Source organism: Monodon monoceros, unplaced genomic scaffold (genome assembly GCF_005190385.1).
Source record: "Monodon monoceros isolate NGI ecotype Baffin Bay Population unplaced genomic scaffold, NGI_Narwhal_1 Super_Scaffold_1, whole genome shotgun sequence".
In the NCBI taxonomy this organism is placed as follows: domain Eukaryota; kingdom Metazoa; phylum Chordata; class Mammalia; order Artiodactyla; family Monodontidae; genus Monodon; species Monodon monoceros.
In genome coordinates, this window is record NW_021703765.1 from 81,673,376 (window position 1) to 81,688,215 (window position 14,840).

Here is a 14,840-nt window from a genome sequence, read left to right on the forward strand (position 1 = left end):
TGAAAAGCCAGCTTTGAAGCCAAGCACACAACATGGCAACACGGTGGGGGAGCCCAGCCTGCCGACAGATTGGGGTATTCCACACATACCCCAAATGTCTGGCTTCTCTGGAAACATCAGAGATTTTGCCACATTGGGGCGCATTCCTGCCCGGCTGTGCTGGGCTGGGGCCTCTGCTCTCCAGGTCACTCCTGTCCCCTCCTTTATGTTCCCACATGGCCTCTGACAGCATCTGAGTTTTCAATCCCTTCTCGAAATGGAGTGGGCAGGAATTCTGAAGAGGTTACGGGTAGTACTTTAAGTGAAAAGAAGCTTTCTCCATCCTGGTCGGTGCAGGTGTGGGATGGCGTGGTATGAACCCAGGACTGGGAACCAGATAATCAGTGGTTCAAATTCTGGCTCTGCCACTCAGTGGCTGTGTGATCTTGGGAACCTCAGTTTTCTCATCTTGAAAATGGGAAGCTGTGTCCCACTAGGCTATTGCAAGGAATGAATGAACACGAAAGGTCTACTATGCACCAGGCACAGTCAGGGCCAGGGACACAAAGGACTAGACAAGGGGTTGAAACCCAGAACCTACAGAGATCAGACAGGTAACGTAAATGAGTAAAACGGCTTGGGTGTGGGGCAATAGGGACTGGTGGGGAGTGGGGTGACGTGAACAAGAGAGCACCCGCCTTGTTTAAAGGCCAATTCCGGCTACTTGTCATCATGTCAGAATGTAGGACCCAAGGTCACCAAATCTTCTGATTTTTTTTTTTTAACAAAGGCCACAGATCCAGATTTTTAATGTGAAATCTCTTAACTTTATTATCTTTTTTTCGCCGTGCCACGCAGCATGTGGGATCTTAGTTCCCCGACCAGGGATCGAACCCGCGTCCCCCTGCAGTGGAAGCACAGAGCCCTAACCACTGGACTGCCAGGGAATTCCTGAAATCCCCTAACTTTAAAATGATGCCAATTAATTTGTTAAAAATGATAAAACTCTATGCAAGGGCAACTAAATCCATTTGTGGACCACCCGTAGGCAACGTCTCGGTGAGAAACATGGGATTTCCACTCTCGCTGACCGTGCAGCCTGGGCATTACAGGGGGAAAGCCGGCTACGAGGAAAACATTTCACAATTCTGGATTTACCATTTGCGATCATTCTCTAAAGGGGAAGCACTGAGAGCCGGGAAAGTGCATTCTGAGGAGAAAGGGGAAGTGTCTTGAAGAAGAGATGGCTCTGCTGAGACCTGAAGACTAAGCTGGTGGGGTGAGGGGGGCAGGCGGGCCCAGTGGAGGGAACAGCATTCAGCAAAGGCTCGGCAGCGGGACTTTAGCCTGCCGGCCTAGGGACCTGAAAGGCGTCCAGCACGACACAGATCCCTTGCCAACACAAGGGGTGGTTGTTACATCTCTCACCCGCGTGGGAAAAAGGGGCAACCCTTCTAGAGAATTCCGTGCCAAGCTCAGGAATCACCAACCAGAATGCCAGCAAGTGGAGGGTGAATCAGGCTACCCTGGAGACACCCTCCCCATGGACCGGCTGGAAATCTGAACTGGGGGACCCTCTTCTGGGCCTCTCTGGGCCTGACCTAATCTACCACCCAGGTCTTAGCTCCCAGGCCCCTCTTTCCTGAAGGAGGGAACCTGGACACACTTCAGATTCTTGTGCGATTATGTGCTGTTTGGGGCATCTGGGGTGAAGCCTGGCACATTCCAGAACAAATGGAGTTAGCAGGGGTTCGGGGGGGAGTTGGTACCCCTTCAGCAGGGACTAGAGGGGAGGAGAGCAGAGGGGGCAGATGGAGACCCACCTGTCTGGGTCTCCTCATTCTTCTTTGCTGGGTCTGGATCCAGTTTTGAACTTCACCTTTTTCCTGCTCTGGCCTCAGCCTGTTCCAGCTCGCCATGGGGTCTTGGAGAGGTGCTATGTGTCAGCGGGAAATTCCTCGGGGTCAGGCTCAAGGTCAAACTGATTTGCATGTGAGCACCTGCTTCAGGCCAGCACTGGGTTTACAGGGAACCAGACAGCAAAGGCTCCATCCTACCTGGAGGTGGGGCCGTTTGGGAGGCAAAGTTCAGGGGACCCCTGGTGCCCCTAAATCCCTTACAACAACTGTCGCATAGAAGCCCAGAACCTCCTCTTCCTGCAGATGCTCCATTAAGAATGTTAACGGCCAGGGCTGGGCATACAGTCAGTGCTCAATAAATGCACACCCAAAAGCAGATCATGCTCCACAACACAGGGAACTTGTACACTCTCCAACGACCACTGGGAAGGAAAAATATTAATAAGTTCAACCCTAATCAAATCTGGATAATTTCACTAGAAACCTTTCCATAATTTCATCAGCATTAAAGGATTACAATAGCAACAAATTAAACCAACAGGCATGAATTTAGTTGCTCAAGAGGAAAGTGTAGCTTGATTTAGAAACGGATGTTACCGTTTATTAACCAATCTAAATTAATTCGATTTTGAGCCACTGTTAAATATACATTAGGATGTATCACCCAGGAGCATAGCTGGCAGGGGGAGAGAAGGGAGAGGATGGAAAAGAAGCAAGGCCAACGTGAGCTTTGTGCCTGCACACAGAACGGCGTGTTGATTCTGCCGTTTTGGGCTGGGTGCTCAAAATTGGAGAAGGGAGTGCCATCCGGGACTCCTAGTAGCGAGAATTACAAACCCAATTCAAGCTGGCTTAAGCCAGAAACGGGATTTCTTATCTCAGTATCTGAAAATGTCAGGGCTTGTCAAGCTTCAGGTACAGCTGAATCCAGGTGCTCCCGGTCAATAAGACTTGGCCTTTCTCTCCTTCTTAGCCTGTTTTCTTCTCTATAGACTTTACTCTCCATCAAGGTAACCACCAGCAGCTCCGGATTTTCATTCTACTGGCTTAGCCACCTCACAGAAAGAGAGCACACCCCAGATCACAGGTAAATCTCTCACTGACCTGGCCAAGGGCATGAACCACTCTGATGGGCTAGGTTCGGGCCCCTCACTCATCCTTGAGCTAGAGAGGAGAAGAGGATGGTCAGATCCACATGGGGCAGGTGGACGGAAAGCAGGGGAGGGGCAGTTCCCAAAAAAGGAGGAACAGAGGAGCAGTTCCCAGTTTTGAAGATGGAGGAAGCGGCAATGGCCCTTCTAGAATGCAGGCCTCCTCCAGAAGCTAAAAGGGGCAAGGAACAAATTCTCCCCTGGAGCCTCCAGAAGGAACCAGCCCTGCCGACACCATGATTTTTGTCTGCAAGACTCATTTTCGACTTCTGACCTCCAGAATGGTAAGAGAAGAAACATAGATGGTGTTAAATCACTGAGTTCTTGAGATTTGTCACAGCAGTGAGAAGAAACGAATATGCTTGTGTAAGACCACGCGTTCCCCTTGGGCATGAGGCATCAAACCTACCATGGGGTGGGAGAGACTTCAAAGACAACAGAGCAAAAATATTTTAGGCTGCAACAATTTCAGATCTTTTAGGGTCCATAATGCAAGATTTGCTTGAATGGCTACCCTAAAATATAAGCCGTCAAAGACATCCCAGGCTGCACACAGGCTGTTTGTTTGTTTGTTGTATTGCAGTGTAGTTGATTTACAATGTTGTGTTAGTTTCGCGGGTACAGCAAAGTCAACCAGTTATACATATACATATATTCACTCTTTTCTGGATTCTTTTCCCATATAGGCCATAACAGAGTATTGAGTAGAGTTCCCCGTGCTATACAGTAGGCCCTTATTAGTTATCTATTTTATATATAGTAGTGTGTATATGTCAATCCCAGTCTCCCAAATTATCCCTCCCCTCTCCTTACCTCCTGGTAACCGTAAGTTTGTTTTCTACATCTGTGACTCTATTTCTGTTTTGTAGATAAGTTCATTTGTGCCCTTTTTTCAGAGTCCACATACGAGCAGTACCCTATGATATTTGTCTTTCTCTGTCTGGTTTACCATGCCGGCTGTTTTTAACTGTGTCTTCACAGATCAGGGCACCCACTAGCAGATTCAGCACCATGACAGCCTTGACCGTCATCCCCTGGGGTCTCCTGCTGTGGGGCACGTGAGTGACTTGATTGACAGCCCCACTGCTGTGCTCTGGACCCACCCTGAGCCCCACAGGTTCTCCCACCAATGACCCAGCGAGGAAGGGAAATAAAGGTAGGCCCATCCCGGCAGGATGTGGGATGCTTCCGATGGGGGACCCTGGCTCCAGGATTCCCCATCAGCCTGCACAAAAACTTCCTTAGAACTGTGCTGAGGCCTGAGCCCCTCCTGTCTCACTCCACACGGAGGCCAGAGTTGCATCTCAGCCTGAAGGCTCTCCCGCCTCCTCCTTTTCTCCTAGAGCTGTTTTCCCTAATGATTCACTTGCACATCGAATCTCACCTTGGCATCTTCTTTTTTCTTTGTTTTTTTTTTTTTTGCTGTGCCGCATGGCCTGCGGGATCTTAGCTCCCCGACCAGGGATCGAACCTGTGCTCGCGGCAGTGAAAGCCCAGAGTCCTAACCACTGGACCGCCAGGGAAGTCCCTCATCTCGGCATCTTCTTGAAGGACCCAAACTGACCCAGCACTGTGAGAATTAGAAGAAGAGAACTCCCTGGGTGGATGCACTGCAACAATCAGACGCTTCTTCCAGGATAAGCAGCCGAGCAAGAAAGCCGAGCACAGCCCGAGAGCACCCCAGTCACCTCTCCAGTCGGCTCCTTTGTGCAGTGCACAACATACACGCTGTGCATGGCAGGCTGCTGAAGACCGCTTGGCTGGAAGGGGATTTTGGAGGGCACACGAATGCAGGCGGGCCAGGAAGCTCCCATCTCACTACGCGGGGCCCCAGGAGAAGCCCAGGCACACCCCGCACACACAGGACCAAACGCTACTCCCCATCTGCCCTTTGGGCTGTGCCCACCACGGGCACCCTAGGAGCTGAGTGAAGACACTGTTCTCAGCGAGGACCAGTCTGGGTGGCCTACGCTGGGTTTTCTAGAACTTTGAATTGCTAGATGGCGTCCTTCATAAAGGTGGATTTTAGCTTCTCTTGAAAACTCAGCTGACCTCATACACAGAGTCCATGTCGTCCACTTGGGCAGTGCCACTTCACAGTGACGTCGCTCTCTGGCCAGGCCCCGCGTATCCCAGCCTGCCACAGGCCCCACGTGGACCATTCCAACCCCTCTCCTGCCAGGGTTTGCCAAGCCGGTGATCCCACCGACTCGCTGTGTGACCTTGGCCCAGCCGCTGCCCCCCTCTGAGTCCTCACCTATTCCTGCAACCGAGGGGGACAGGCTCTTCTTGTCTTCGAGGGCCCTCCAGCTCCACGCACTGACATTGCTGGGGAAGATGGAGAGGGAGATAAAGAGAAAATAGTTCTGCTTAACTGCCTCTTTAAGCTCTCCTTGTTGGAAAGACAGAATTGGAGCAAATCTTCCTCTGTTTCATTGCTTGCTTGCACCCTACCCAGCTGAATGATGCAACTGAATGCTGGGGGGGGGAGGGGCCTGGAGACAGAGGAGGGTCCTTGGGAAGAGCCAGAACCTGGCCAGCCTCAGGCATGGTGAGGTTCACATCCCTGTCAGGGTTCTATTTGGCCACATGGAACAGAACCCCCCCCAAAGCCATTTTTTGTTTGTTTCTTTCTTTGTTTCGGCCAAGTCGCGCATCTTGCGGGATCTTCGATCCCCGACGATGAGGGATTGGACCCGGGCCCCAGCAGTGAAAGCACCGAGTCTTAACCACTGGGCTGCCAGGGAACTCCCTCCCCGACAGCCACTTAAAAGAGAGTGGGATTTATATTCCTCCCGTGTGCCAGTGATGATAACAAATGCTACTGTGGAACATGACTTATGCAGGTGCCCAGGGCTGTTCTCAGCATGGCACAGAGATTAACTCACATTAACCCATGTCTTGGGGTGATTAATGTCTCCCCAAAATTCACAGCCACCTGGAACCCGTGAATGTGACCTCATTTGGAAATAGGGGGTTTGCAGATGTAACCAAGTTCAGATGAGGTCATACCAATCAGGGTGGGCCCTTAGCCAATGACTGGTGTCCTTATAAGAAGAGGGAACTTTGGACACAGAGACACACAGAGGGAAGACAGTTATGTGTTGACAGAGGCAGAAATTGGAGTGATGCACCTACAAGCCAAGCAACATCAAGGACGGCCGGCAACCACCAGAAGCTCAGAGAGGGCCATGGAATAGATTCTCCCCCAGCGACCCCAAGGCAACCTTGCCGATGCCTTGATTTCAGATTTCTGGCCTCCAAAACTGTGAGCGATTAGATTTCAGTTTTTTAAGCCACTAAGTCTATGGTACTTTGTTGTGGCAGCCCCGGAAATGAATACACTCCAAGAAGTGGGTTCTGTCTTCATCCGCATTTTACAGATGGGAAACTGAGGCACAGAGAGGGTAACTAGGGCAAAGTTGTACAGCCTGTAAGTAGTGGAGTCAGGATTTAAACCCAGCCCATTGGGTTCCACCTCAAAGATTTTCTGCCAGAGAGAGAGGCACGTGCGCAAGTGGACACGCGTCTGTGTGCACAGATGCAGCCAGGAACCTCTACAGGGTCACCTGTGGGGTGCAACAGGGTACACACGGTGCTGACACAGAGGATTTGACCCGAGTCCACAGAAAGCGCCTGTGAAGTGATGACGAACGGGCCACGGGAACCGAGTCGCCACGGCGTGATCACATGATCACATTACCAGCTCAGTTGGAAGGAGTATGGCCAGTCTGATGGATGAGATTTAGCAGGTCAGAGCCTTTGCTGATGGCATGATCCCCAATCGACTGTGTGTGGGAGGAAGCCCCAGCACAGGAAGGAATGCCTGGGCTGGCGATCAGCATGGACCATCAGGGGACGGTGCTCAAACAAAGAATGGGACGTCCTCGGAGAGCTGGGGCTTTCCTCCGACGCCACTTCCCTTAGTCTGTCTGAGCCTGGGTTTCTTCCTCTGTGAAACGGGGCCACGGATACACACAACGTGGATGATCTCACAGACGTTATGTTGAGCGGAAGAAGCTAAACACAAAAAAGCACATTCTAGATGATGCCATTTCTATGAAATTCTGCCAGGAAACTAACCTACGGGGAGAGAGTCAGAATCGTGGTTCACTCAGCAGGGTGGGTGCTACCGACAAGGAAGGGACCCAACGGAGCCTTCTGGGGGCTGGAAATGTTCTGTATCTGGAGCTGGGGGCTGTTACTTGGCTATATACACACAGGGGGAAATTCATCAAGCTGCACCTCAAGATTAGCTCCCTCTACATATATATGTAAATGCATATGTATGTATATTTCATTGGAAGGAGGGAGGGAAGGAGAGGAGAGCGGAGGGGAGGGGAGGACAGGATGGAAGGAAGTTAGTTTTTGGCCACTAATGTCCTAAGTATTAAATCCTATAAGACGGATTGACAACCTTCGGGGGCTGGTACAACTTTTATTCCCACTTTACAGCGAGGCAGTAATTCCAAGGATGCACAGTTGGAACCCGGCAGATGGACCTTTCACCCGCACTCCCCCAAGTACCACATCCTTTTCACCCTATGAATCCTTCCAAATACTGCCCCAGTCCTAGCCAACAACAGTGTGGTGGGCAAAGCGGAGTTACTCCAGTGAAGCTTCATGGCCACAGCCCCCAGATCCTCCCTTGAGCTCCAGGAGAAAAGGAGGTGGTTGGAGGGCAACGAGCCAGGGCCCTTGGTGCTCCCCACCCTGGCAGTACAGTGGCAGAGACTGTCCTAGTTGTCCCCCCAAATCCAATGGCCCCTTCTTCCTCAGTAAGAGAAACGCTGACTTTTAGCTAGGCGCACAGCTGGCGGGAATAAAGCCAACATTTCCAGGCTCCCTTGCAGCTAGGCGTGGCCGAACAATTCAGTCCTGAAACTGAGTCCCCCTAACGCTGAGTTCCCTTATTGAGTTTATGATTAATCTCTCCATGCAAAACTTTATTCCCTTTCTTGTCCCCTCTGACCTCAATCCTGTGTTAACTGAACACGAATCACCCAGAGTCAGATGATAAAATTGCAGTTGTTGATAACATCATTAATGTACTAAAATTGCTCTTTATAGATCTCATCATTAACGTACAAACTCAGGTTGTTTCTCCAGGGCAATATGAGCTCACAGACCGCTGAGCCGTGGATCATTTGACCAGAAAATCATAAACCAGAGACGCCCTGAATCCTGATTAAGAAATGTCACACAATGATGAGTAATCTCAGCCTCCTTTGTTCTCCCTCTTTTAAAAAAAAACCCTTAATTCAGACACCAAGTTGGAGTGGATCTGAGGCTTGTCTCCCACTCCCTTGCTTGGTGCCGTGTAATAAATTCTTACTTTGCTGCAAATTCCCACTCTCAGTATGGCTTCCTGCACCACAGGCACACAGGCATACTGCTCTGTTTCAGTACTGGCCACCAAGATGTAGGTGGAAGCGATATGTTTGATGTCTGGGAAGGATCCTTAAAGGGAAGAGAAATGGTCGTCTTCTGGCCTTCTCCTTTCTACTGGCTGGAATTCAGATGTGGTGGCTGGAGCTGCAGCAGCCCTGTTAGACCATGAGATGCAAGCCATGACTCCCTCCTGATTTTTCCTTCTGAGAAGTAAACTTCTATCTTGCTTAAACTCCCATTCTGGGGTTCTCTTTCAAATGTTTTCCTAACTCATAATGACAATAAAGTGTCCAAGCAGTCACAGGGTTTCAAGGTTTTGGGGGTAGCCTCCAAGTAGCCTTGTTTGGGTACAAAGGAAGTGATCTTTTTTGAGGGTATTCCTGAGGCCTTAGCACTGATCACAGAGGTGACATTTGGAATGACAGAAGGACCCAACCATGCTTGTATATTTTGGACTTGTGTGTAGAGGCAATGTGATTTAAATACTTCTAACCCATCAAGCATTACCCGCCATAGGGAAAAATATTTCAAATAGCAAACTGAACTCCAGCAGCTATTACATCATCCCTATTCCAAATTCATTTTCTCAATATCTTGTAAATTGCAAACTATTTCCAACATAGAAAGGGTAAAGTTAATAGCAGTAACAGATTGTCTATCTCCAACCATGCGAATTAAACAGATATTAACACTTTGCCAAGTTTGCTGCAGATCTCTCTTTTTACAGAATTAAAAGTTTGCAGATCCAGCTAAAGCCCTCCTCCTCCCACAAACACACACAGCCTCCTCTCCTCCAGCCCCACACCCCAGCCTCCAAACCCAGACTTCTCCTACACAGACTGTCTCCATCAACCATAGGTGGTGTGGTAAAAAAAAAACCCTTTCTTATTCTAACTATTTAAATTCATTTGCTCATACATAGTTGAAGCCATCACTTTACTACAATTTATGTCAGACTACTGAGCCCGTTGGGAGGATGTAGGTCTTTGGGGAAATTTTATTCCACCAATATTGCCCAAAGACATATGTGCTATTTTATTTTTCTCTAGTCCATGTTGCAGTAAATGTGTAAGTTATTCAAATTAAAAGAAACAGCTGAACTGTGTACCAGCTAAAATTATCCTGTGTACCACCAACGGTACACTACCAGTTGGGAACACAATCTAACCAGTCCCATGAGAGCTGGATTATGTGACCCCACTCTCCTCCGAAGGTCAGCCAAACTAGAATCTTCCAGACACTTCTGATCGTACCCTGTGACAATAAAAATAAAATTTGAGCACCAATCCCCATGATAGGAATATTTCTTAACTTGTAATTTATGCATATGTCCTCTTGTATTACTCAGCTGTTTTCTTACTGCTCACCTGTATTACTGGAATTATCCTCCATCTGTCGCTTCTCTGCAGGGAGATGTTTAAGCCACTTGTCCATTTCACGAGGGTTACTTCAGTTAATCCCAGGTACTCTGGTCTTAAAGTCGCCAGCCCGGGCTTATTCACGCTGCAATTGTGACAGGTGTAGAGGGCACCCCTTCACCTCAGGTGCAGCTGAAAAGCAAATAAACAAGCATTTGTTGAATGCTTACTGTGTTCCAGGCCTGTTCTAAGCTGCTTTACTCAGACTAGCTCATTTAATCCTCACAACAGCCCAGGAAGTGGTGTTATTGTTCATTTACAACTGAAGCTCAGAGAGGCTGAGAAAAGGCCAAGGTCACAGAGCTGTCAAAGGGGAGGCGGGAATTAAACCCAGGCTGACCAGCTCTCGGCCCAGACGCTTACTTAGCCAGTGCCTTTCAGCCCTCCTGAAGGAAAAGGGCAACTCTCTGTTTTCTAAGGCATCTTGGGAAGGGATTGTGAAGTGGGACCCGCTGACATTTGGCCTGAGAGCAGGGGCACCCATAACGAGTCAGACCTTAAATACTAGTAGAGAATCTTTACCTGTGGATTAGGTTCTAAAGTGAACCAGTGAGTTAAAAAAAAAATTAGTATAACCAGTTATCCTTAAATCACGCCTAAAGTAGTAGACCATGCCTTGGGAAGTATAGCACAGCGAGTGGTTCCTCTGTTGTGTGTGCAGGTCATTGCCTGCTTGCCCTACGCTTGTCTGCGACCTTTATTTGCTGGGCTGTCCAATCAGCTGGCTTCCACCCAGTGTCAGCCAATGGGAGGCACTGGTTGGAACTGGAGGGCGGGAGGAAGAGAGCACCCAGTGTATTCAGGGTATTTCTCCCCTTCTTTCTTCTTTGTTTTTTTTTTGTTTGTTTGTTTGTTTTGCCACGCAGCTTACGGGATGTTAGTTCCCCGACCAGGGATTGAACCCATGCCCCCTGCAATGGAAGCAGGTGTCCTAACCACTGGACTGCCAGGGAATTCCCTCCTTTGGTGGTTTTCTCCAGTAGTGGCTGCATCTCTGCTGCATGTCTACTGTATCTCTAGCTCTTGCCAGACAGCCCTGCCAGGGCTCTGGTTCCCCTGGATGACCCAAGCTCCTAGTTTGGGTACCACCACCTCCTCCATCTGTCCCTCTAGTTTAGCAACGGCAGTGGCTTCCTGCTGTTACTGACCACTGGGCTTCTCAGCTCTTCCATCACCTGTGTGACCAAATCCCTGCATTAAACTCCTTTTGCTGAAACACCTAGGGTGATTTCTGTTTTCCTGATTGGACTCTGATTGGATACGCACTGAACAATGTTTGGGGGCCATGTCATATCAAAAATATGTACCTTTGATTGGCATTCCAAGTGTTGATAAGTAGAGCAACCGGAACTCCCAGACCTTACAGATGGCAGTGAAAACTGGGACCGCTACTTTGGAAAACTGTCAGTAGCTACTAGAGCTAAGGCCATGCCTAGTCTATGATTCAGTAATCCCACTTCCAGACATGCTCCCAAGAAAAATGAGTACAAACGACCATCAAAAGACATAGACGAAAACATCCACGGCAGCTTTCTCTGAAATAGCCCCAAACGGAAAACAACCCAAACGTCCATCAGCACTAGAATGAAAAATAAATTGTGATTTATTCATACAACTGAAAACTGCACAGAAATTTAAAAAGAACAAACAGTTGGTTTACACGTCAACATGAACGACTCTCGCCACCAACGGAAAGCGGAAGAAGCCAGACACCGTGTCTGTTAGGAGCTCATACACTGTCGTTTCATTGAAGTGAGGTTTGGGAATGGGTAGAAGGAATCCACGGTGATGCAGCTCCCAACAATAGTGACCCCTGGGAGGGAGGGGTGGGTTCCGCCGCGCATGAGGGCAACTTCTGCGGTGATCAAAATCTCCCACGTCTGGATGAGGGTTCTAATAACCTTGGCGTAAATGTGCAAAATCCATCTAGCTTCACATTTAAGATTTGTGCACCTTCCTGTATATTGTTCCTCAATAAAAATTCTTAACTTTGACCATGAAGTTCTCTCTCAGCTTGGCAATATGACCAATGACTGACATGGCAGTGGGGACAACAGACATCCCCCCCGCCCCTGCAAGCAGGGATGTGAACAAATACTTACACACTCATGTTCACAGCAGCACTATTCACAATGGCTGAAAGGTGGAAGTAACCCACGAGTCCATCAACGGATGAACAAAATATGGTTTACATATACAATAGAATATTGTTTGGCCATAAAAAGTAACGAAGCTGCTGTGAACCTAAAAAATAAAGTCTATTAAAAAAAATAGAGAGAGAGAGTGTATTTGGGGGGGGAAAAAAAGGAATGAAGTACTGATACATGCTACGGCATGGATAAACCTCAAAAACGTGATGCTAAGTCAGCCAGAGGGAAAAGGACAAATACTGTATGATTCCAATGTATGAATTTTGTAGGGGAAGCACCATTGTCTATAGCAGGTACATTTACTACAATAAAAAATAAAGCAAAAAAAAAAACATTATATATATAAAACACACACGCACAAACCCTGACCCGCCTGGCTGAAGACAGGAATGACCTTGGTGCAATTTACGCTCCAGAGCCCAGAGCCCTGCACGGAACCAGGCTGAGACCACATGCTTACTTTTCCTGTGCTTTTCCCGTGCTCCATCCTGCCTCTCTCTGCTGCCTTCAGCCCCAGTAAATCACTCCTGTTAAGTATCCCTCTCTCTCGGGTTGCAATTATAAGGTGATCCGGGGAGGCCTTGCTGAGAGGGTGAAACTTGCATGAGGCCACTGGCATCCGCGACTTTGAAGAGAAGGAGTTGAAATCTCTTGTTTCAGAGAAAAGGGGACAGAGGTGCAGAGAAGTGCCCTGATTTGGCCAAGATTCTGTAGGAGCAGGGGCCACATGGGGACTCAGACCACAGCCCTGGGCGTCCACCTCCCCATCCCCTTCTTTTTTTTTTAACATTTATTTATTTATTTGGCTGCATCGGGTCTTAGTTGCGGCTCACAGGATCTTCGTTGTGGCATGCGGGATCTTTCGTTGCGGCGCCTGGGCTTCTCTCTAGTTGTGGCACGGGCTCCAGAGCATGTGGGCTCAGTAGTTGCGGCGTGGGCTTAGTTGCCCCAGGGCATGTGGGATCTTAGTTCCCCCACCAGGGATCAAACCCATGTCCCCTGCGTTGGAAGGCGGATTCTTAACTATTGGACCACCAGGGAAGTGCCCCCATCCCCTTCTTTACCTGCGGCAGGCTCGGCCTGTCTAAGTGTAAAGCCGATGCGGCACCAGCCTGTCCCCAGCGTCCAAAAGTCCTTCTGAAGCCTGTGGAAAATCTAGTTTGAGAGCTAATGGCCAGGAACGGCCAGGAACAGCAGGCCTCTGCTCCCTGGGACCTGTCCCCAGGCCCCGCCTGCCGGAAGCGAACCGTGTCTTATTAAATCCACAGTCAGCACGCCTGACCCAGACTCTGATCTCAGGGGCGCGGCCCCGTGACCTCACCAAGGGGTTACCAACTGAAGCCGTGAGCACAGAGCACACAGGGGGAAGGGGAAGGGAATCACAGGGCCCGGGGCCTGGCCTGGGAAGTCTCATTTCTGGGTGGCGGAGAGCAAGCAGGGGTGTCTCAAAGATACACACAGCTCCAGGTTTCATTCTCGACTTTCTTTGCTGAAATAATCACTGTGTACAAACATGAAATATTGGGTCCCCAGACAGCACTAATTGTGTCTCCTTTGAAAGGACTGGTGACAGGATGTTGCATTGAAATAATTATGGCTTTTGCATGTGAAAGGGGGGGGAGGGGAGGAAGGGAGAAGATCTTATTTGATTATTTATAGTAAATAGCAGAAGCCGAGTTGGATAAAGAGAGAGTTTCCAGTTTTTTGCAGAGAGACAGGCAGCCACCCCTGTCTGGGGCTGTGGAGTGACTTCTGGCCAGACGTGGGCTCCTTCACTAGGGGGACAAGAGACTTTGCTGCACCAGAAATCGAGAAAGATAGATATGCCCTGTTTGACAGGGCAGTCAGGTGGCTGGTGGAATCCAGGTCCCTTGTCCTAATTAATAGTCAAGTGTTAACAGTGTAAAGATTGCCAAGATGTTCCAAATATGGCCCTCCATGACCTACTGGTGTTTAGAGAAGAAGACGTGGGGAGAAGGGAACATCGCGTGTTAAGCACCTACTACGTCCCTGATGGGTTCTTTATCAGGATACCTTTCATTGCCTGTGGCTGTATGTTCAAATATGCAACAAAGCTTTATTGAACACCTACTACAAGCTGCTCGGCAAACAATCACAGAAGCTCAGCGCATAACACAATGAGCATCGATTTAGCTGGGTACAGGGTGGCCGGGAGCCACTGCTCTAGGCTGGCTCACCTGGCAGTCTCTGGAGGCGTCACCTGGACGGGTTTTGCCGCTGCAGGTTGGGTGATGGAGCGGCTCAGAGGCTCAGCTCTCTCATCCTCTCTGGGACCAGCATCCTCTCTTCGTGGGGATGGAAGAGGAGCAGAAGCACAAGTAAAACCCAGCAAGGGCTATGCCACGTGGTTAAAGCCAAAATCAAGCTGTGGAAAAGCAAACTCCGCCCCCAGAGTGGGAGGAGCTGGGCAGTGGGAGGAGCTAGAAGAGTGGGAGGAGCTGGGCAGTGGGAGGAGCTAGAAGAGTGGGAGGAGCTGGGCAGTGGGAGGAGGTGGAAAGGCGTAGAGGGTGAGGAACGAAGCCAAGGCCAAAATATGTTGCTCGCACATCCTCTGTGCCAGACTCTGTGCTGTTTGCTTGAGGAAGCCATTGTTTCTTAGACACTGAGTGTGGGCCACTTATTCATACATTCCGCAAATATTTACTGAGCGCCTGCCAGCCAGCACTGTGGAACCGGCACCGTGGAGTGCTGGAGAAACCCTTGTCAACAAAAACAGATAAGTCACTGCCCTGGTGGTCCTCACAGGGTGTGTAGGGGGAGGAGGTCACAAAACAATGTACCGCGTGCATGAATGTCAGCTGTGCTTAGCGTTGCAAACAAGAGGCGCTTGTGCTAGGGACGCCTATAATACGGGACCTGACCTAGCCTTGG

The 14,840-nt window shown here is 49.4% G+C and overlaps 1 long non-coding RNA gene across 2 annotated transcripts; it reads right to left on the bottom strand.

The window, feature by feature from the left end:
• Nucleotides 1-3,813: 3,813 nt before the first annotated feature.
• Nucleotides 3,814-14,254, bottom strand: LOC114893188. Of its 2 annotated transcripts, none has more exons than XR_003792845.1 (3): nucleotides 14,147-14,254; nucleotides 9,748-9,930; nucleotides 3,814-7,009 (listed from the first exon to the last, which is right to left on the bottom strand). It is a non-coding gene; the product is annotated as an uncharacterized LOC114893188 (long non-coding RNA). The 2 variants fall into 2 exon arrangements; XR_003792846.1 differs by lacking the exon at nucleotides 14,147-14,254 and adding an exon at nucleotides 13,013-13,068.
• Between the last annotated feature and the right edge of the window lie 586 nt (nucleotides 14,255-14,840).